This window comes from Nothoprocta perdicaria, unplaced genomic scaffold, assembly GCF_003342845.1.
Source record: "Nothoprocta perdicaria isolate Ctin4 unplaced genomic scaffold, notPer1 scaffold_116, whole genome shotgun sequence".
Classification (NCBI taxonomy): Eukaryota; Metazoa; Chordata; class Aves; order Tinamiformes; family Tinamidae; genus Nothoprocta; species Nothoprocta perdicaria.
The window spans coordinates 2,061,325-2,082,860 of NW_020454272.1; the positions used below are offsets into that span (position 1 = coordinate 2,061,325).

Below are 21,536 nucleotides of genomic sequence, written 5' to 3' on the forward strand. Positions count from 1 at the left end.
TTTGCACTCCCCCCCCCCCCCCCCCCCCCCCCCGCTTTTCCCTGAGAAAGAGAGAGCGTGACAAACAGATGGTAAATGGCAGCTTCTGGTTTTCTCTGTTATTTTGGACAGTCCGTGCAACCTCCTGAGACTTGCCTGTCTGTGCAATAATCGATACGTAACTTGCCGTCTCCCGCTCGCGAAGCACTCGCAGCTCGTTCCATTTTGTGCCTTCGCGGGGGCAGGTGCCGTGGCCGGGCAGGGGCTCCCGCCCCGCCTGTCCTGGTGCTCCGAGACCCGCTGGGCTCCGGGCGCGCGGCCCTCCAGCAAAAGGGGAGGGAAAATACCCTAGGTAATTATCCTGGAATGCTTCGTTATTGTACCTGAAAGGGTTTAATTGTCCATGGCTGGTATATTTGTGTCGGTATGGTAATATCGAATAAGTAGTTCATGGGAGAAGTAATTCTCTTTAGAGCATATGTTAATGTAAGCAGAAACCATTAGCTAGTTAAAGCTGTGGAAACTCTAGGCCTACAGATGCTAGCTTACCCTTACACAGAAGTTTTAGAAGTTAATGTTGACAAATCACATATTTACTGAGCCAGTGAAGACTTATAACTTGCTATGCTTTAACTGTCTGGATTTTATTTTAGTTTTAAAATATCTGGACTCGAGCATCCGTGTATTCTGACTTTGTACTTGCCTAAGCGTGATGGCTGGCATTAACTAGAAGACAAACTAGTACTGAAGGATGATTATGTGGAAGAATGAAGTTCCTTCTACTCTCTGTCTGTCTGGAATCTGGAAAAAAAGTAGTACAGATCCATGAAAAGCAGGGAATAAACTAGCTGCTAGACTTGAGAGAATGAGTTGTTTTCAGGTGGCCTGAAAGTACAAGTACTCAAATATACTTTTAGTTTCTTAAAATCTCTCTAATAATACACTAAACTTGTGCATGATCTTGAATTCAGATGTGTAGTACCCCAAAATTTTGGGGATCCTGTGTTAGAGTTGCTGTTCCATAAACGAGGTGAATGCATGCAAGTGTTCAGGAATGCTTGGCAATTGAAGTTGGATGACTTGTAGCAAAGTTCATTCTAGGGGAAAGGATTATTTTGGAAAACAGAATAGAGTAATAAAGTTGATCTTTGCTTTTAATTGCATGCTTCTTATTCAGGTGCTTGTTTATTAGCATTTTAGATGATGACCTTTGGAAGGTTCTAACAGTTTCTCTGTTTAGAGAGAAAAGATGGTGAGTGCCTTTCAAAGATAGTACTCTGTTAAATAATTTTTAATACTTTTTTTTTTTCTCCAGCAAGTTTGAAATCTGCTATACAATGCCAACTAAATGAAAAGCTTGAGTTAAAGAAGTTGGGGAGATAACACTCGTGTGGCTTTTTAAATAAAAGTATTAACTGAACAAGTAGTAGTTGTCTTTCGTTGCAGTTGTTCAGGAAAGTTAGAGTATTCTTTGCATGTTAAAATCTTGGTGAGAGTAATTTCAGAACATTTAATACGGGCCCTGAAGGCTCAACTTTGGCACTGCTTTTCAAAATTTTGCCTGTCCCTCTTGAAATAATTTCATTTGTTCCAATAGGATATGTTTTGTAAGCGTGGGAGACTACTAAGTGTCTCGTCGTGAAATGCCATCTAGGCCTTGGGCAGCTAAGTTCATTATTCAGGTTCTGTGGAGCCCAACAGGCTGCAGTGTTGTGCAAGGAACCTAATGCTACTGGATCTAGTGAGACCCCCAGGTGAAGGGTTGTTGGAACACATTCCCCATATGAAAGTTTAAGTTGTAGGAACCACCTCTTGTCTCCCTTGCGTAGTGTTGCTGGGCTAACTTGAGTAAATGCATGCTTGAAAGACTGCTTAATTCACCTTGCATTAATATCCTGAATGTTTAAAACTCTTTAAAGATAATGGTGCTTTCTTGCTTTTCAGTTGGTACATTAGATCTTCCTACCCATTTTGTCCTATTTTATCAGATGGTAACAGTGTGGAGCCAGCACCCTATGAATATACATCTGTTTGGGACTCTTCTAGTTCGTGGACTGTAGTCTGCGAAATTTMTTTTCAGAGAATGGTTAACGCTATAACAGTTGTAAACATCTGACAGACGTGGAAACTCAAGTACAGCCGCAAGTGGCTTAGCATGGCTTGAGATGCAGCTCGGCTCTTTCACTTCTTACCGAAGCAAATTGTGAAGGCAGGGTGAGGATCTAGCAGGGAATTTGGCTATAAACTGTCTTGTGAGTATGTGATTTTTTTTCTGTTAACTATTTGGATCAGTTAGATGGGTGTTTTCAGTGAACTTGATATTGTTCATACCAGAAACTTTGATCATATGTTTGATTTTATCACATAATATTTTTCTTAGGCAAGCTCAAACTGATTGAAAAGTCAGTCTTTCTGAAGTATTTTCTTACTCCAGAATCGTATCAGTTTCTACTAACTTAGTGAACATTCAGAACTCATGTCCTTGACTTCTGCCTTTGGCAGGCTTGGTATCTGCCAGCAGACCRGCCTCTCCAGCTGACAGAAAGAAACTGCTTTTTTTTTTTTTTTTTTAAACTAGTGATTTCCACATAGCAGTAAGATCAGGTAATTCTTTTATTTATTATTTTTTCCCCAGTCTCTTCTAGGAATATAGCAACTGTAAGTTATTTCTTTCACTTAAATGTACCTTAGAAGTGCTTTCTAAGTGCATATTTACAAAATAGTTTGTGTTCTGTTTCATGCACATGCTTTTAAAAACTTGAGGAAACTTGCATCCAGAGCCTTCAGGAAAGCACAGGTGAAGGAAATTACATTCCTTTTCACTGCTTCTCTGTATTCTCTAAAAGCTGTGTGCTACATTTTTATTGTGAGGAGAACATTTTAGGATTAATTTCGTAATGATTACTCAGTCATTTATGTATTCTTAGTAGGTAGTTCGTCTCTTGCTGTTTTTCAATCTGGAAAAAGTGGATTGGGCTCAAGTGTAGAAGSGATTTTGTGCCTTTTAATCACTGATATTTTAAAATAGAGATGGATGTGGAGAACAAGGGAATGTGCCACTGAACTTGGTGATGTAGAGCTGAGCTCCTGTCTGAGGCTTGTTCCCAYAGGGATGCTTTTGATTAGGACGTGTTTTCTTGTGAGGCAAGCRGGCAGTGTTTGGACTGACTGAGAGACTTTCCTGCATGCTGCAACCCCAGTGTCACTTTCTTGTACCTTGGTGCTACCTTGGGAATACTGGATACCTAAAATGAAGTGGATTTGCATTGCTGCAATATTACACGCTTTGGTTTTCAGATGGAGGGCCTTATTGTAGCACAAGCCCTTGAGCAGTGTGTCCATCTGGGCTTTCAGTCTTTTATACTCATTTTGTTRTAACAGTTCGTGATTTCTGTGAAGAGTTTAATACTTGCAATCAAATGCAAGATTTTGCAATTCTTAYTAGCACTAGGGATTAACTTTCTTTAAAGAGACAAAGCATACGTGGAAAGTGTTTCCCTTTTTGACTTTAAACTTCTAACAAATTCTTCARATCTTGAACTGAGTCACAGGAACTTCGTAGGAGTGACCTGCAAAATATGGCCGGAGAAAGTGAAAATCTGCTTCAGTTCTCAAGTAGTGCCTCGTCCCTGGAGTCACTTCTGCMTGTCTTTGGGCCTTCTGCACAGTGGACTGCATCTCAGCTCATCCTTTGGACAATTCAGCTCTAATTGCCCTCTTGCTGAGGAGCAGCGCTGAACAGAAGGGACAGTCACTCTCCCCAAGGTGGACGTTCTTAAATGGTTTCTAGGGTGTAAGTTGTAGTACAGAAACCTGGTAACTAAATGCAGTTTGCTGTGCAAAACAAAATAYGTTGCATGGCGTTTCCCATTTGCATGCATGTGAAAGAGTGAGAAACTGGACAATTTTTTGTCACAAACAGTAAACTCATCAGATTCTTTTTATTTGAAAGCAGGTTACGTGTTGTGTCACAGTTTAAGATTTCTATAATCAGTGTAGATTTAATGTGAATCCAGCTTGGATGGTGTATATTAACTTGAAATTACATCATCCATGGGCTAAGACTCCTGGAAGCACGAAGTACTGTACTCACCATTGGAGTAGTTTTATTACCTTTAATTTCGTTTACTATTATTTTTTACATTAACTTAGATTTTTTTAATATATTTAACTGAATTTGAATACAGGGATGAAAGGAAATAATATAATATAAATATATGATTAGGAATCCCCTGCCTGAGGGAGTTGATGCTGAAAACTTTGATGAAGTTAATGTTCCAGATACATGAGCATGTAGTGGTTATTGCTGAGAGTTTCTAGTTCATGATACAGCCAAGAAATCTAAAAAATGGGGTGGGGAAAAACTGCACAATAGTGATCATTGGCTGTGYGGAAGAAGTGCTCGACTATCTGTCTTCTCCTGTACCTTCTGCCCAAATATAATGAATGAAGATAGAAATACCTGTACCTGTCAGCTCAGGATCTGATCTGCAGAAGTTACCTTATCTGTTGAATCATTCCAAAATGGAAACTATAACTTACCTTTGTGTAGTCACTGCTTGTGACTTTTCTGCCTTTTTAATGAGTGAAACTTACAATTGTGCTTCAGCATCTTATTCAGAAAAGGTGTCATATAAGAGCTCCTCAGCTAGCATAAAATGGAAGCCCAAAGTTTCTTAGGTCAAATATAGTCATATGGTCAGCTAGCCATATAGCTAAGTTTATTTTCCCCCTCAGTGTAAGTAGTAGAGGCCTCTAAACTGCTGGAAATGTTAAAAGCGTTAGTGCAAATAAGAGAGAGATTCAGTAAAATTAATGCACTTTGTCTAGTGACTTGGTCTTGCTGCAGTTGATCATGAAGCTCCCTCATCTGAAGTAGCTCCTTGCGTGGGTTTCTGCTGATTGTTTAGSAAGTTGAAGACTCTTTACTAACTAGATAAGTTTTGCTTTTATAAAACCTCTTCCTACGTTAAGGTTCCAGGGAGTTTATAACTGAAGAACTGTGTCTGAGAAATTGTAGCTGCTGCTTGTCTTCAAAAGCTGCTTTGCTAATACTTCAATTTARTAAAGTGTATATTTAACATATTAAKGTTGTGGCTTCAGAGTTAGTGGCGAACTGATTCTAGAACATCAGTTTCTAAGTTTGAAACTAGAGAGTGATCACTGGTTTTCTTGTACGTAACATTTAGTGCACTTTGAAAATATGGAGGAATAACTGAAGAATTTAAGGAAATACCATCTCTTACAATCATCAAGCTGCCTTCTKCACGTAGGTAGTCATCTCAGTGTTTTTTCCCCTTCGAGCAGTAGTTACTGTAATCATGCTTCAAAGATTGTCTTTGTGCTTTCGCTGGTATAGTAGCTTCCTGCTCTTACTGAGACCTCTTTGAGACATTACTTTCCTAATTCTTTTGCTCATTGTCCCATTTTTGATTCATTCTTCCAGGCCTGTGAGCCCCTGAGAGTGGACAGCCTTATGTTTTGCATGAGAACTACTGTTCTGGTTATTCCTTTAGGAATACTTATAACACAGTGGAGCTTGGTAAGAACTGGCTGGACGGTCTGCTTGCCTCTTTAACAGAGTTGAACACCTAACCTCAGTCAGAAACTTCTCAGAATTGATTCTGTAGATTGTCACATTTTCCTCTGGCTAGTTTTAGTACTGTGGTCAGCTGTGCTTAATAAATGAGCTGCTTTTTAGTGGAGAGGAGCAACTCGTYGCTGTTTTTACTGTATTTGGAACGTGCCAGGTCCAAGAATGGCAAAGGCAATCTTGGCTAAGGCACAGCGCAGCATTGTTTGGTAGTGCTGTTTGTTTGTGTGTTTTCCTTGAGACTTAYAATGGATACAGGAGAGACCCTAAAATATAATGCAAAAAAAGAAAGAGATTCTGTCACTACCATTTTGTTTTTGCTAAATATGAAGTCATGTATCAAAGAGCATCTCAGCATGAGCAGACACCAACACAAATGCTTGTGAGGCTTCCTTAATATTGCATGGTTTCTAAAACAAAAGAAGATCTTAGATCTGATAGCCAGGAGTCCATTCTTTCAAGCTAGTCACTTGAATCCCATATGGATTCGGGTTAGTCTGCTTCTCACAGGGGCTCAGACTTCTCTCTCTGAAGAAACTGCTCGTGGCTGCTATTGATGAGTAAAAACTTAGTGCTATCCACTGTTAGCATAAATGTTGTTGTTTTACTTGGTGTTTTCTTGTTTTGTTGTGTTTTAGAGTGTGCTGGGGAAATGAATTTGCAGTGAACTTTTTTTAATAGTGTACATCTATCATAGTCTAGCAGATTATATGTCTGGGATTTAATGTAACACTGGACATCTTTCYAGTGACTCCATAACTTTACCTACCTGAGTTCTACGTACTTGAGGTACTAGTGGAAGGAATTTACTTTAAATCATTACACACCCTATTTTAGTTTGTGGAAACATATATTCTGTTTTTGGATAACTTAATAGATTGTTTATTAAAACAAGAATATTAGATTATTTTCCTCTTTCCACGCAGCCTTTCTGGAAGGTGACCTAGAAAACTATTTCCGCGGGATATTTTGTAATGCTCTTTCTCTTCAAGACAGTTGTTTGGTATGTGACTGTCTCCAAAATTTGTGTAATGTGCCCTATCTTGGATATCTTTAAGCAGTTGCACGTTTTCTTCCCCAGGGAGATAAAGGTGCTTCCCTGGGCGCAGCCCTGGCCTTCCTTGACCTTGTTGTATGGTAACAAACRTGTGTTTTTTCTGATGAGCCTTGTAGCTTGTGTACAAGGTGTGGGAGGTGGGATTTATGATCTGGGTAAATGCTGAACGAAACAGCTACCTGCTGGATTTCTTGCAGTCGCATAGAGTAAGCGMTGAAAAGATTCTTCCATGCACTGAAGTTCTGCTGTGCTTCATGTTAAACATACAGATGGCTAAATGAGTCCTTTACTCAGCAGGAGTAAATGTGAAAGAGGTCACAGACAGCAGTGTTGGTGTTTTACGAGTTTACTTTTTTCCAGATACAGAACATGTCTTATGCACAGCACAGATTGCAGCATAATTTTAATCAGTTTTCAAACCTGAGTACGTGCAGATAGTTAGGCCTTGTTACTGCTAACCTGTGAATTCTCTCAGCTTTGTCCTATCAGCAGTGCAACCTCCGTTGGAAGACAGTGATGCAAGATCCTTATCTAGAGTCTTTGAACTCTCCTGTTTAGCCATAATAAATACCAGCTTTTGAATAATTTAAGGTCATCCTTTATTTCTGTCCCAAAGAACTTAGCTCGTTGTGGTGTGACTCCTACCCTTGGGACAGTTTCTGATTTTAATTTCAACCTTTGGTTTCATTTGTGTAAATCTTAGAATTTTTTGCCCTTGTTTCTCTTCTATCGAAGCTAACGTATGGCAGCTATAGCTGATAATTTCTGGGAGTTGTTGCCCAAGATGCTTAGGCGTCCGAGCTTTGTTTCATACTGATTTTTCTWTACGATGACAATCTTGGCTTAAACCCACTAAGTTAAGTGTAATCTTCCACTTCCTGAAAAAATATGTTCTGTAGAGGACTGTGGTATATGCTGAAGTTGTTAGTATATGTGGTGTATGCTGAAGTTGAAGGCTAGGATCAGAGTGGGTGCTTATGAAATAAATTTCTCTGAAATTCCTCGTTCTTCTCTTCCTTTCCCTAGGAATGTTTGCACAGTGCAAAGTTCTGCAATATAAACCAGACAAAAGTGAGCACAGGGAATAGATTTTTCATTATTGCTGTTCCATGTAAGTTTTTGAGAGGCTTTTAGTTCTATATTTKTGGGATTTCTTTTCCTCACAAAATAACTCTAGGATATCTCTTGGCTTCTTAAAAGTACTGTGACTGTGAATCAGACATTTGTATTAATTACTATTGACTAAAAGCCATCAGTGACTCTTTTTGAAGCTGCATCCTACTTTTGTCCATTCCCCAAGCAGATATAAGCACAATATGTAAAATTTCCTGTACTAAAATCCAACTTTGAGCCAGTGCTGTTTATTCTCAWCCAATACCTGATGGACAATTTTTGTTTTGATTTTACATTTTAATTGAACATGCTTTTATTTTATCCAGCTTGCTTTTCTACATTGCTAAAATATTTCATTGCCTTAAATTAGATTTGTTAGTAGAATTACAGGTTTTTAGAGAAGTTTTGATTGACCTAAAACAAGGACTGAATCAAAGACCTAATTTCCAAATTCTTCTGGAAAGAACCACAAATTTGGGCACAGAACATGTGCTATGTTGGCAACTATTACCTTCCCAATGTGCTTGAAAAAGAAAGTCAATTTTCTTCTATTGTTTTATTTGTATAAAATGTGTGTGTGTATATATATGTGTGTGTATATATATAATTGTATATATATAAAATCAGGCTTTGCAGTCAGTAGCTGCAGGGGCTCATGCTTCGAAGTTGCATGTGCACCCTGAAATATCAAGTATAGGCACCTAACTTTAAATCCATTCAAAGAAAAAAAAATAGACCTCATATGTTCTACTTTTTAGGCACTTAAGTTTAAATACTGAGACCATTATATTGAAATGAGAGGTTTTAGGCTTAGGAATTACGTTTTGGTGCCAAATACTCTAAATTTAGGCTGTGGTCTGTGGTTCAAAYGCATTGTGTAACTTCCCTATAGTCAATAGATCTATTCCATTGAGTAAAGTTAGGTACTATTTAAATGCTCGCAGGATCAAGACTTTTAACTTCTAGTATTTTGTTTTCTGCCTTGAGCGCTGTATAAATTCAAATCAGTTCTAATACATTACAGTGTTGCCTTAGGTTTAAAGAGAAAATATGAGCAAGTTAGTTATTCATCTAATATTATTGTATCTCAAATTGGAAAGTGTACTTTGCCTGTGGCAAAACCAACTTGGCTACTCTTCTGCGGGCAGAGGGGAATTATTCTCATTTTTTTCAAAAGTCAAGTTTTTCTTCAAGTTCTCATGTGGCTGCAGAGACACTGTGTGTGCGAATGACCGAGACTGAATCTCCTGACAGTTGCTGTGCAGCTGCTTGGACTTTAGAACAAAGTTGAAGATGCTGCCCAGGTCTTCTCCTGCTCTACAGTTCTTGTCAACTTTTAAGCAGATGCAGGGACTTTTTTTTTTTTTTTTGGTAGGAACTACTGAAAATAGAGGCTGAATGAGGAATACAAACACTTCTCTGCTTTATTTGCTCCCTGCCAGCTAGGAATGACAGTGAGAAGGGAAATGTGCATGACTAAAGGGAAGGTTCTTTCCTGATATGGTAGCATCACTGCTAGCTATGGGATCTGCAGCATTCCTCGTTGCTTTGAGAAAGAAGGTGATGAGGATGGGGTCTAAGCAATTGCTTAGATGCCTGAAGTAAGTCTTAGGATGCTAACTAGTGATTATGAACTACCTTGTATTTAACAATTTCTTATTCTGCTTGCCTTACCTAAAAGTGAATGTGCAGCATGGAGAAGAAGAGGCTCCTGGCAGGGGGAAGAAATTATAGGAACTTTATGGTGCCTATGAGAGGGTTATTGCCAGGACTTGTATAGCTGTKCCTGGTAGGAGGATAAGGCACAACAGACATAAATTAAAATGGCTCAATACAAGAAAGACCTTTTTCATCTTAGAGACAGGTTACTRGAAGAGGTTCTTCAGCCTCCATCCTTGGAGGTTTTCATTCTCCAACTGAATAAAGCTCTGAGCAACTGGATCAGTGATGACTGTAGAGCAGGAGCTTGACTAGAAARCTCTTGTGATCCCTCTTACCTTGAATTATTCTGTGATTCTGTAGCAAAAACTTAAATTTTATCTTAAACTTTGTGAATATGAAGTTACCTTGTCAAAGATTGGTTCTGGGCCTATATGCAGCAATACCTTCTGCTTAATGCAGAAGGTTCAGTGGGGGGAAAAATAGCAGAACTTGAAGTAAATGCTCAGGCTTATGGGCATCATACAGAGTATTGCTCTGGATTTTTTTTCCTTTAAATTGGATTGGCTGGCTTTTATATTAAAATAAAAAAGGCAGTGGAATGCTCAGAAGCAAGTTAACTTTTTTGTACACTGTCCATGGTACTGCAGTTACATTTTCTGCTTTCAATAACTATAGCAAATCTGAGAATGTGTTAGGATAAAAATTTTAGTATTGGAATTGAGGTACGAGTTTGTTTTTGTGTTTTAAGAATTTTTCRTATGTTCTTTGGGCTAGATACTCATGTTCAAAGCATTGGGAATAGCAGCAGAGCTATATCTGACTCGATACTAGTTACTGTAATTGTCTCTTGAACATAAACTCTGAGAAACTGAGCGGCCTTAATGTCTGTTGGCTAAAAGTACATTTTTATAGGAGGCAATCCAAAGTAACTTCTGCAGCTTACAAGTACAAGGATATTATTATTTGACTCATGGCAAAATGTAAAGTCTCAATTTTCTTTTAAAGTAAAATCCTTGGATAGCTTGTTGTTGATCAGCAGGGTTATGAATTGAGTCCTGAATAAAAGAAAAAGCTGCTGTTGAGTATTATTGTGGTAGTTTGAGTTCTTCAGTGTCCCCTCTGAGACTGCAGAGGATGAAAGAAGTCTCGTCCTTACACCTGAAAGTCATTTTGGTTTGTGCTGTGCCTGATATTGTTCTTTACCCATTTTTTTCCTTAGATTTTATAGTTATTCTTAAAGCTGGTAATTTGGGGTAATTTAAGAAAGTGTTTTTAAACAAATCCTTTGTTATGTTAGAATTGCCATTAGATGAGGCCTCGAGGATGCAGATTTTTTTGAAGTCCTGTTTACTTCTGTTTGCTTTAAGACCAAAGCAGAGAGCAGCAGCTGCTCTTTACTCTTTTGGCTCGGTCTTGTGATAGCAGAGTGGACCCCGTGGCTAAAGTGAGTTATGAACTAAAGGAGGTATTTGTAAAACATCCCCTATCCTTATAAAAAGCCATCAAATACGTTTGAGAGGAATCTCATTACCCAGCAGTATCCTTCAAAAGTGCTTTTCTATCCAGCACCTACAGCATAAGTTAATATAAGTGTGCAAGTGTAGCTTAATTCTGGTGTGTAGGAACGAGAAGGCAATTCATACTTCAGGTTGACCTTGGTTTGGCTTCTGTGCACAACTGGTAATTGAGTGTGGTGTGGGAAGAGAGGGCTGGTGTGGGGAAATAGGGCTAGTGTGGCACTGGGCTCTGGCTGACAGATGTAATAAGCACTTTACATATCTTGGTCACCACTAACCCTGATCTGAGCACCAGCTGAAAGGTCAGAGTTCTAAAATATTCAGTGACTGCTGGAAGAAAGCTCTGCAAGCAACGTAATTTTGGATTTCTGCTCTAAAAAAAGCATGGAAAATGAAGAGTAGATTTTGAACTAAGTATGTTCAATATTGCAAATAAGTATTCATGCATTTTAATTCTTTGAGATTGCTTCCTATGTAACCTATCAGTGAAAAACCTATCAGTGAAACCTTACTGGTTATATTAAAGTAAATTTGAAATAATATTGTAATAGCATTCCCTTCTGTGTCTAAGGTTGCAAATATGTTTCTTCCAAAAAAAAACTTACGTGGCATAATAGAGATGGGGAAGCTACTTATGCCATTTTAGCATTTCTGCATCATAATCCTTGGGAGATATATACTGTAAGAGTTGTCCTGAAAGATAAAATGTCTTTTCAAGACTAGGAGGGAGTGGTTTTAAGATTTTAATATATTTCATAGAGAGAAGTAAACTTCTAAGCTTTTTAAACTTAAGTTTGTGTCATTTGATGTATTTCTTGGGTGAAGCACGTATAATAACGAATTGTAATAATCCAGGCTTGCAGTTTAGCATAAAACACTTGAGCATTATCTACATATCTGTACACAATGGATTTTACCACCTTTACCCCAGACTTATTTAGATGTCTGAGCAAAGGCTAAATGTAAAGTTTGGAAACATTTAAAGTAGGAAGCAAACAAAGCTGAGAAGTTCCCCAACTGTGGGATTGTTTGTTTTGGCCACCATGTGATGATCATATGTATCTGAAACTTCAAGCATTTTGGCTCCCCTTCAGTCTCATGCAAGGTGCTTGCTGTTCAGATGTAGCATGCTGAAAGGTCTGCTTTTCTCCTACCTTCTCTGAAAATATTTGGGTGTAGTGTCTGTGCATTTTGTAGTAGTATCATGATAGACCTCACTCCATCAGACTAGTTACTACTTTCCTCTGTTAGGCCGTAACAACCTAATCAACTTATTTTCTAAATGGCTTTGCTTCCCTTTCATGAAGAATGAAAGGGTAAAGATGTTTAACATGTAATTCTTAGGCGTGTTTTTTTGAGAGAGGTTTTAAAGTGAACTTCTGTTCCGTATTGATAATTTAGAAACTGCTGAGACTGCTACCAGTGAGGCTTGGACGGAGAGGCTGTGTTTTGCTGTTAGACCAGTCTACTGATTTCCTGTACATTTTGGCCTAATAAAAGGTCATCTCGGCCTACAAGCTGTATTTTTGTCCTTAAACTGTTGTGGCTGCTTTGGAGTCGGGTCCAGGAGCATGTCTGAGCTATGAGAACTTGGCTTCTGTGCCTGTGCTGGCAGCCTCGGGACTCCTCGGAGGAACACAGCAGCGTAAGGAGGGCGGTGTCAGCCTGCCCTCCTTCCCATCTCATGGCCATGGGTGTCCCGAGCTTTCTGAAAAGCTGCTCTGTTTGTGGTGGTGTTACGTTATGCTCAGGTGTAACCAAGAGGCATGTGGTTTCAAGTGGAAAACTTGAATTCTGGCAAGTGCTGCCATAAGGTGACCTTTGGAGTGAAATCTGTGATCTTAATCCGGAGAAAGTATTCTGTGTGCTCTAGCATTTTTAGTCTTATTTATAGCCGTGTGTCTCGGGGATGGAAAAAACTGGGGTGGTAAATGCCCTTTAATAATACTYGGAACACTTCTCCGGCTTTCGGTACTTTCATGTAAAAGCCAAGACACTAAATTGCAGTTTTCACGGCAATACCGCTCCTGGCGGGAGCGCGTTACCTCGGGACGCTCGGAAGGGAGGAAAGGAAGTGTCAGTTCTGTGTGTGGCCAGCTCGAAGCTCCTCTGTGCAACAGCCAGGTAGGCTGGCAGCTGCTGTGATCTGTAATCCTGAGGAAGAGCGTCTCTGCTCATGACAGCTTAGACTTTTTCTCTAGGGAGAGGTTCTCTTTCTGCTGCTTTATTTCTTGGAGTTTCCTTTCCTTCTCTTCACCCAGTGAGCATTTTCATTGTGCAGTGCCTGAGACTTGAGGTGTGCAGTTAGAGCAGGCACAGGAGCGTTTCTGCCTCCCGCAGGGTGCTTCCTGTGCAGGGACTGGAGATCTGCGTGGTTCTCGCTCTGTGGGGACTGCTGATGTCCTTGAGATGTGTGTACATAACAAGGTTTCCATAACCAGAATGGAATGAGGGGAAGCCACCAAAAAGCCCAGTAAAACAAACCTGCTCTGTATTGAGCCTTTCTGTTGCTAGCTCGTTRTTGCTGTGTTAACGCAGCCTGGGCTATGTTTTTTTCTCTCTGCGTTATACTGTCAGTTAAACCACGTGATAACCTCCAATGTACTTGTCCCTGTGGACAGTAATGATCACAGGTCTCTTCTACTGTAGTGCCACGGTGAAAAAATGTAGTCTGCTTCTCATAGTTAAATTCTTCTCTAGCGAAATATTAGAAGTTCCTGTGTTGCCTTGAGTCAGGAGTGGATGTTCCCAACAGAGAGCAAAACCACTTGTCTTCTCGCCCTCTGATGCTGGAATGCTGATGAGGGCTTTCTGGGTGCTCTTTGAAAGCACTTAATTACCAGTCAGCACCTTGCAGATGAGGCCTAAACCACATTGTAAAGTTGTTGTTATAGGTTTGTAATTGCGCRCTATCCCACACAAGTGGCACGGTGTGATGACCTGTAGCTCTATTCTTATTTCTGCAAACAAATTCCAAGTGCAGCTTCTGAAGTTTTTTAACTAATTCTCGAACACTGTTCTTTTTTTTTTTTTTTTCTCTTCTCTCTTCATTACGTGAAACTACATGCTCTGAGGAAGCAAATACAGCATGTCAGAGGCCAGATACTGCTGTCTGTCTGGTGGATATAATACACGTGTAAACATAAATGTATAAGGCACCTATCAGTAATTCGTTCCAGTTTCATTATTGCTTTGCTTCTAGATACCATAAGCACAGAAATTCTGAATATTAAAATAATTGACCGAGTAGATTACTGTTCTGTTTGAATGCAGCTCCTGAGTTGATTTGAGCTTATTTGCATTTTAATATTTCAAATACCTTGAACAGCAGGGGTATGTGGCTGTTTATAATCTCCAGGTACACGAGCCATTTTCTGTTTTTAAAATTGGTTTTATAAATGACTTTCTTGTAAACTAGCGTGACTTGTTTTTATGAGAATCAGTTTCAGGGTGTATGTACTTAACACTGTAATTATGCCAAAAATTCCAAGATTGGAAGGTTTTCTGTACGGAACTGCTTGCTGAAACAAAAAGGGCGTAGTCATAAGAATGGTTGCAAGTGGCTGAGCTCGGAGGGCAGAGGAAAAGATTTGACGGTATTAAGTCCAAGTACGATATCACGACGAATGAGAATCCAGCAGTTCTGTATCATGCTTTTCATCTCGGTCCCCTTATATGTGAATTTGGACTCGCCAAATAGCTCTGTGCAAAGTAGCTGCAGCACTTGGCCAGTGTAACTGAAAGCATAAGGGAAAGCAGGATTGCCACCACTTCTTCATTCCACGTGGCCTGAACTTGGCAGCTCTGCATCGCATGTGTCTGTTAAYACTGGCTGCTTTCAGTGCAGTTTCAGGTATTTCTTTAGAATATATTGCTTATTCAGAGTGAAGCACCTGATACTTGTGTTTTTTATTTATTTTTAAATCCTTGAGGCTTTTASTTTTATTCTTGAGGCCCATTTAAGAACTGCTTAGAAACATTTTCTTAGAGCTTCTTTAGAAGGAGTATCATGAAAGCTTCTCTTGGCTTCTTCATGGCCAGTGCCCTTAAAGAAGAAGGGACGTTTTACTTGAATTCGGTTTGGTTTACCATTCGGATAAGTGAGATGTTCTTCCCGCATTTGATTTGCTAGAACCTGTTACTTGGAAACTTTCTCTAAATTTGGTCTTGACCTTCTTACCTAGGAGGGACCGTGGTGTTTTTGGCAGCATTTTGCAGTGAGCCTTTTGATCATCTCTCTACTTGCTGTGCGGAGTCTGCCACTGAAACAGTTTGTAGTTTCTCTGGGGGGCGATGGGGAGACTTGGAGCCAGTATGAGGATAAAGCATGAGAAATTTCTTTCCTGACTGGAGTGGAGAGGATATTAACATATCTAGTGTTGTAACGAATACCTGTTACCAGTGGAAGGCAGCAGTGTGTCATCCTGTGCTGCTTCTTGTGGGACAGTGATAATCCAGCTGGGTTTTTTCAGGAGGAGCTATAACTTCTCTGAGAAGTCATGAGGGTGCCTAGTCCTCCTTCCTGTCCTTCTAGATAGAGCAATTGTGGTACCTGCCACTTCTGAATTTTCTTCTAGGTTCAAGTRCTAGTGGCTTCAGTAATAGTGTGTGTATTGGGTGACCACTGASACTTTTCTTTACAGGGGAGTTTTTTCCTCCTTTGCTCTTGAAGACCTGTACATTCTTCCTTCAGGGAAAACCCAGATTTTCCTTCACTGTGAGATGGGGAGCATTAGCAGAGTGCAAGATGTCAGCTTCGTTATTAGCAGCAGCCCTCTAAACTCCCCTGCTCATGGGCAGACTCTGTAAGAGAGAGACCAAAGATAAGGTATATTATGCCTCTTTTAAAGCAATGGCTGAGCATTTAGAAGTGACTTCTGTAAAAACCAACTGCTGAAGCAGGATAGTACACAGGGTAATATAGCTGACTTSTGGGGTCTGGCATCAGTTTCCTAGGGAGGCATTGCATCCACGGGACAGGTAAGGAATAGCTTGCTATAGGCCTTAGCTGGATACAAGGTGCTGTGTAGATATTGGTGCTAACAGGCAGTCTCTTGCATGTAAACTTCCTTTAACTTCCTTTTTGAGCCCTAAGCTATTGCTGGAGATGAGTTTGAAATGCAAGTAACTAGTTTTCTCTCCAGAAGCCTTAGCCAAGATAAAAATGCCAGGATTGGAGCTCTCAATTATTTTGTCCTGCTGAGGGGATGTTGACTCTGGCTCTGAGGATGCTTCGGCCCTCTGCCTTGTGGGAGTCTTGGTGTGTTAAGATTYGCTACCAAGCAGCGAACAGGGATCCTTCTGGAGCACCTGCACACTGGGCTTGTGTGGCCTTCCTGCTCTATAGAGATAGTTGTGAATTTGAGGAACTTCAGGTAGGACCTGTACAACAAGCAGAAGCAGTTGTGTGATTACTTGAAAGACAAGGAGTTCTGTAACGTTAAGTTCTTACTGTCTTCTCATAGATACTCCTTCCTGATCGGAATCAGGTAATATTTTCTCGGCAGTTCAACATGATTTCATGAAGGACTTCTGTAGGAGATAGAAGATTTTATGGTCTAGGTGTCTGTTGCTTGACTAACTGCTGGCTTCAGAAGAGCTTACCAAATTATGGAGGGGATAGCGGATACCTTTTCCTGACTTTAAGTCAAACTTGGAAGTCTTTATACTGTGCTGCTTATAGGATGCATTTCTTGTGCTTGGCAGGCAATGTATAAGTAACTGCTTCCACTTCTYATTGTTGTATTTGTCAAGTCATAATCATTGTAAAATGATTTTGTAAAAGTGAAAGTCGTCCCTAGAGATAGGAAATAAAGATGATACTGCTAGGATTTCTGATAACAGCCTCTGTGCCCGCGTACCTCCCCAGCACAGAAAGCCTTTAGGCTGGCGACTTCTTTGACGATTTTTTGTGCTTTACAGCCTTTCATGGGCTCCTCATGTCACAACTGCTGCTTCCCTGACAGTTGTTTTGTCTGATGACTTTCTCTAACCCTCTTTAAACCTTGTCACGTGCTGCCTCTGACAGCAAGTTCCACGGCTTAAGCAGACACTGTATGGGATATATCTTCTGATGTCTGTTTAAAAGTCTTGTTTGTTTATTTTTAACATATGTTCTCAATTTGGCTTTTTCCAGCAGTGGGAAGGACCTGTCCCATGTGTACTATGTCCCCTTTTCCCAGTGAGCCAGTGTCTTGTTTCTCATGATACTTTGATATTTCTTGTTATCCTTCTAGTTCTATGTGTGGTGAGAGCAGGAGGGGAGTTGCAGAGCGTTTTTCACTGCGGACTGCAGGTGAACTTGAGCAGTGGCAGATGCTGTTGCTTTCCTAACAATTTCTTGTGTTTAGTTTGGCCTCTGCAACTGATTCCTGAGCTGACATGACAGTACATAGATGTTATGACAGCTGAGGAGACYGTGTTCCTCAATGTTAATTCCTAGTTTGCCTCAGCAGTGTGTATGCTGATTTAGATCAGCTGCCTCGTGGTTTCGTCACCTTGTGTTTGGCAACGTTGTGTTTCATACTGTTTTATCACTGTATTATTGGTATTGCATGAGATTGGCCACCTTTCTGCACTTGTCTTTTGTCTTCGGAGACGCCGAGTTCTGTGGTGTGCTCCCCTTTGGCTTCGTCCTCCTCGTTTTGTTTCTCAATTGCCAACAAGTGCCGTGACCGTCTCTGATAAGAGAGAATCGTATGGAAATCCCACAAATACTCTCTCCTTGATCCCCAGCTGTTTACAATCAACTCTTAATCCTGGAGAGGAAACTGCTTCAGGGATGACTCGATTTCTTTCGAGCTTTGTGGAACCCTATTGAAAGCCTATGGGGATAATTTTGTTTCCTTCTTAAATTTCCAGTCCACATGTTCAGATCCCCTTCAGAAATTACTCACGRGGAATGACTTGTCCCTCCAGACACAGGAGGTGGATTTTCTCCTGTTTTGCTCTGTGCTCCTGCTGACTCCCTAACCAGGTGGCCCTGGGGCTTGATGGCAGGCTCAGCCTCGGGAAGCTGCAGGCTGTCCTGCTTGTTCCCACCTGGAGAAAAGGAAGCATTTCTGTTTAGGAACTACTACTGGATGCTTGATAGTAGCTTCGGAGCTACTCTGGATGCTTAATAGCTGGCTGAAAGCTGAATCACTTGCAGTACTGCAGGTACAAGTCTACTGTTGATTCCATAAACTGGTAGGAGAAAATGCAGAGAAATTGAGGCTGTTTTCCTCTGGAATGTTTATATGCTGTTGTAGCTGATACTTATTCTCTCTCTAATAAAAAGTCTGCAAATTTCCTTTCTAAAGTCTTTTTACCTATGAACTTCCGTTCTTAAAAAGTTGTTGCTGCAGATGCAAGAACTATGAGAGAGCATCTGTGTAAACCCATTAGCAAAGAAACACTAAGGTTTGGCTCCCTGAATAACAGCTGTGCTTTCCCCTGGCCCCAACACGCTTTTGCTCAGCACTGGTGATCRGAGACTTGGTGAAAGTAAGCTTGCAAATAAGTTTATTTTTAAATTTACAGGGGAAAGACCTAGTCAGATGCTTAAGTTAAATGAGATTTAAAATAAATTGAAAATAATTGGAAATTAGTTTTTCTGCTTGGAGTTTATAAAGGGATTTATCTTTTTTTCTTGGATTCCAGCAAGTAAAGCTAGCATTAAAAARAGTAGGTTATCAGAAAAAGATTATGAATCAGCAGGTATTGTAAAACATGACTTAGTTCTCAGTGCATATATGCCCTGATACATTAATATACAAACATATTCYAAGAAATGGGGGCAAGAAATTCCAGTTTTGGCGCACTGCTTAGGATATTCAAGCTCTCTGTAATACGGAATGACTGTGAACCGCACTTCATGCATCCGCCTACAGGGGTTGGAATGTAATGGTCTTTCCCAAATGGCAGGTATCCCTTGCAAACTCGGAGCTCAGGTGAGCAGGCCTGAGGGCCCTAAGCTCTTGCCTGGTTTTCCTGCACGGAGCCCGGAGCGCTTAGACCTGCGGCGTCCTTTGCTTCCCCTCCTGCTCCCAGGATGACTGGGCCGCAAGGTCAGGGGCTCCCCACTCACCTCCCCGCTCGGTGGTCGGTTCCTTTTCACGTTGACTTTGCTGCTGCTGACTGYATTAAGTCTCCTGGGAAGCGCAGGTGAGCAATAGAGCACAGCCTATTCAAAAGGGATGCATGTGAGGAGAAAGTGCTGCTGACTTACCTGTTTTTTTTTTTTTATTACTCTTTTTTAAAAGAAGCTGTTAATCCTGGCATGGCAAAATGTAAGCAGTGCCGTACAAGTGGGGTGCCCAATCCAGACTTGGCAATAGTTTAAATGGTGGAAAAGAGCTGACACACTGAAGTATGTACTTTGTCAGATAGCACTGGTGCTCTGCTGGCTTTCCTTGCTCTGCTTCCTGGAAAGAGGAATGGCTGTTGCCGCACAGTGTTTCCAGGTCTAGGCACAGTAAGTTATTTTCGTGTTTAATATTTATCCATTAGTGTCTATTCAATGTTGTACCTTTCCAAGAGTGGCGTGTAGGCTGATGTAGCTTTTTTTTAATCATCGTGTTATCACTTTTTATTCTCTTGCTGTCTCCTTCACTGGAGCCAGGTGGTTTAGGTGCCAGCCAGCTGTCCAGAGCCCTGTCYATACAGTCGGTCCAATGCAGAAACTTGTGCCTGGAGAGGGAACCTGCGGCTCCTGCCGGCTCTCTGTGGCTGCAGCCTCTGTCCTCGGGGAGACGTCTCTGGAGTTCTTTACCTCATTTGGGCTCTTTCTATTTTTAGAGTATAGATTTTTATTACATATGCAAATGTTGGGATGATTTTCCCTTGCTGTTGTTTTTTCTTTTGAAGACTATAGAAGCTGTAAGGTCCTGCAGATATTTAATCTGTATCATTTAGTCTATTGCAACTCTCGCTGCCTTTAGAGTCCTTCCGTGGAGACTTGAGTGCCTCACAGCATCCAGTAGGACACTGAATTGTCAAGATTAAAAGTTACAGCCTGGAGAATCAGAAGGTGATTGAGGTCTTTGAGCGTTCATATAACTCCATGGCAAAATGAAGATCAGAATTTATTCCCTTTTAATTTTTCTCTTAAGTTAAGGTTTTAAAGTAATACATGGACTCAAGTAATACCAATACTTGAGTAATTAATGCCAGGCAGAAGGTAGGCATTTGCATGCATGYTTCACAGGGGCCAGAGAAATATAAAGAAGCAGAGGTTTATTTCATTTGTATATACATAAGGACATATGTGTATGTCAATATATATATATAAATGTGTATATACATATATTTTATGTTTATTATATACATATTTACGTGTATATATGGCTCGAAGTCAGTGTTAAAACACTGCAAGGTAGGATTCATGACTGACAAATGTGCTTCCCTGGTAGTGAGCAGTAATCCCGTGGAGTTGCAGCCATTGAAGCTGCTGCCAGTGCTCCTCACTGCTTGGTTTTGAGGCAGTGTCTATAAGGAATTTGAAAGAGAGATACAGTTACTGTAATGTACTAAGGGAAAATTCTAGCTGAGAGTGTAAGACTGTTCCCTGTAGTGCCATATGTGGATGTTGATTTATTAATCCATATGTCGGACAGAATCCTTCGTGCCAGTGCGTTGCAAGATGGGAGCGGTGGGCACGGAGCAGCACCTGGGCCTCAGCAAGGGGGTTTTGCTCTTCCGAGCTTGGTGCTTGGCAGCTCTTACTTGAGATGAGCAGGAGCTGCTCCAGCCAGGATYGCTGCTCCTCCTACAGAGGAGCCGCATGAGGCTTTTTCTGTGCCGATTTCTCCATTTTAGACTTGTGGTCTCCCCCCAGCCCAACCCAGCTACGTCCATATATGTGTTCTTGTGTGGAGCATAGAAAAATATGGAAAGCCTAATATTCTTAAGAGATATTAATTAGTATGATCATATCAGCTGTTTAAAATTGGGTGCTTGAAAATCATATACTACGTCTATTGGTGTGTTATGCGTAAAGGCCAAGTTAGCTTTTTGTCTTCTCTTGAAAATGTTGAACAACTGCTGAAGCTGCAAAATGAGCAGAAAGCAAACCAATATTATGTGTATAGCCGTTTTCCTGGAGGTCACTTTTAACSTGAGTTTTACATGCAAACATAAAGAGCTTTGATCAGAATTATTTAAAGGTGTTGTCTCTTCAGATTCACTCAGATATGTCTGGGTGTCTGCACATAAACTTTTTTGATTTCAGGGATGCTACARAATAGAGCCGTGAGGTTGTCACTGGCTTTGGCTGGATCATCCATACCTTATTTCTGAAGTGCTAAGCTGTGTTAAGCTTCAGAGTGAACAATTCTGTCTTATTTGTGTCTTGSTAATACTGAAAAAGGATGACCTAGTACTCTGACTTGCATTCAACTTCCTTTCCTACACTTCATTTTCTTTCTAAGTCAAACAGCCTGAAGCAGATTGTGGAATTAAAGAATTGTGTTCAAGGGAGTTCTCAGCTGGAGACAAGGAGTGGAAAACTCAACGTTTCTGCCAAATTTTGCATTAAGTAGAAAATCTCCTGTGTGCAGCGTTTTCCGAAGGTATTGATATGACTGACCTGCTTTTTTTATTTTGCTATTGATTGGCATTATTGTGACAACTGATT

General features: G+C 40.5%; 1 protein-coding gene across 5 annotated transcripts in view; it reads left to right on the forward strand.

Annotated features, from left to right (window-relative positions):
* Positions 1-4,036: 4,036 nt before the first annotated feature.
* CNOT4 (CCR4-NOT transcription complex subunit 4) overlaps positions 4,037-21,536 on the forward strand; it is a 68,095-nt gene continuing 50,595 nt past the window's right edge. For 4 of the 5 annotated variants that reach the window (XM_026053500.1, XM_026053501.1, XM_026053496.1 and 1 more), the window contains exon 1: positions 17,998-18,079. The gene's annotated coding sequence lies outside the window, so the exon portion shown is untranslated. Of the gene's footprint in view, positions 4,060-17,997; positions 18,080-21,536 lie in introns of those variants that run through there. The other variant, XM_026053497.1, reaches the window with a different exon arrangement.